This window comes from Amphimedon queenslandica, unplaced genomic scaffold (assembly GCF_000090795.2).
Source record: "Amphimedon queenslandica unplaced genomic scaffold, v1.1 AMPQUscaffold_6869_Cont21176, whole genome shotgun sequence".
Lineage (NCBI taxonomy): Eukaryota > Metazoa > Porifera > Demospongiae > Haplosclerida > Niphatidae > Amphimedon > Amphimedon queenslandica.
The window spans coordinates 1-1960 of record NW_003552843.1 but is presented as its reverse complement, the minus strand read 5'-3'; the positions used below and the strand labels follow the sequence as shown (position 1 = coordinate 1960).

The 1960-nt window shown below is 37.1% G+C and overlaps 1 long non-coding RNA gene across 1 annotated transcript; it reads left to right on the top strand.

Moving 5' to 3' along the window:
- The first annotated feature begins 136 nt into the window (after nucleotides 1-136).
- On the top strand, nucleotides 137-1713 carry LOC109591912 (uncharacterized). The gene is made up of 3 exons (XR_002190070.1): nucleotides 137-225; nucleotides 288-350; nucleotides 1661-1713. It is a non-coding gene; the product is annotated as an uncharacterized LOC109591912 (long non-coding RNA).
- The last annotated feature ends 247 nt before the right edge of the window (nucleotides 1714-1960 follow it).

Sequence of the window (1960 nt, the reverse complement as noted above, 5' to 3'; positions counted from 1 at the left end):
TACGGAAAGGTTGTTCCGTGATCCAAGTGGGCTGAAAGACGCTGTACCACGCAATTTCCCTAGCCCCGTTATACCAACTCCCACTTACACGGGCGTGAACAAAAGATTTCCGAAAAACACAGTTCCTTTTACTGCGCATGCTCACTGATTTTGTCCCTGTCACGGAGACAGTGACAGACACACGAGAGACGACTCACTAGTCGGCAGCCGCTAGAGCACTAGAAGGTAAGATAACTCAAGTCAGTTGTTTTAAGTACAATAGGCATTTATGTGATTTCTCATTTCAGATTTACTTTGCAAAAAGTACTGCTTACAGAGTGGTGTTTGTGGGGACGGCCTAAGTAGGAAAGGTAATTTTAATAAGTCCACGTCATGCCCCAAGACTTCCTCTCCACCATGAACCTGCTTCTTCAACCATGCAAATGTCTTAATTTCTATAGTCCTTTTTCACTAACGCCTTTTAATCATATTCATATTTTACACTACACCCATAGAGCTGTTGCACGGAAGTAATCAACGGGAGGGTGTGGCTAAAATTGAGCTAAATTGTCCGCCATGTTGGGTGGCAAGAAGGCCAAGAATGAATGGGGGAACGGAGAAAAAAAATTTAATAAATTCTGCAGTTGACATTCCAGGCTAATGCAAGATAGGAGATGAAGATATTGAGTAAAGAAGTCTCTATAATATTCTGCAGCGAAGTATGATATCTCTTTGATGAAAAATTGCAGTTTGTTTCCATTCCTCCATTCGTTGCGTGTACATTCTTGCCACTCAAGATGGCCGACAGGAAGCTCCACCTACCCCGTTGATTACATCCATGCAACAGCTCTATGTTTAATTTTGGGTGTTACGGACTTACTGTACTTTGACTTCGTAGTAGGGCCTTGCCCTTGATAGCACTTAATTGGCCACCAAATATTAATTGTCTTGGTTTTAAAGTGCATGAATAGTGAAATAACTAGAGAAATATACTTAGAGGATTATTTTTCATGTAAGAAACTACATGTATACCACATGTACATGTACATGTAAAGGTCTAGAGCACGCCTCATAACTTTTATCAATATGTTATGTTAAGATACATGTAAATTCTATTCTCCACACATGCTCTTCTATTCAGTTTAATGCACTAGTAGGGCCTACTGTTGTATTTGATACCAAGTTTTCATGACAAATGTCAATTAGCACTTATCAAACAAAGCATTTCAAATGATCATCAATTGTCTAAAGCATATAAAACATAAAGCATATAATAAGCATGTAAGTATATAAAGCATTCTTCATGCCTTACAATCACTACATCTGTGTTAATATGACAAATGTTATTTTGTATTTACTACCAAGGTATAGAGAATGAATTATAGACCAATTCAGTGGGGAGCGGGAAGTGCCTGTCCTGCATGTGATGTTGCAACTTAACAATGCTACTTTGTGGACTGTATCATATTTTGTGACATAGTATCAAATGTCCCTTATATGCTGTGATTGTACAACTATTACCAAATTAAAATGAGATATGGCTTGATATTGAAATGAATAATTGCTAAAAATTACTGTATTGATTGGAAACATTCATCATGCACCCTGAGTGGGGTTTCTTCACTAAGATTTACTTTGACCCTAGTAGCTCATTCATATCCTCTCTAACCTTTGCCTGCAGAAAAGGTGCTGTAACGTATAAAAGAACAAAAGGAAATGCCAGGAAAACAAAAAGGTATTATGATTATTGATTAAAGTAGAGCCACACTGACTTAATGAACTTTGAGTTGAAATAACTTTCTTATTTTACTGACAATTAACAGCTACTTTCATGTGAAAACTACTGTGCCTTTATAATTAGCTAAAGAAAGTCAGTGTGGCCTTACTATAGTTTTAAACTACATGTATGTTCAATGTTACCATAATCTCAGGTAAACTTACATGTAACTTGTGTGAATTTATCTAGCATTCACCAAACGAC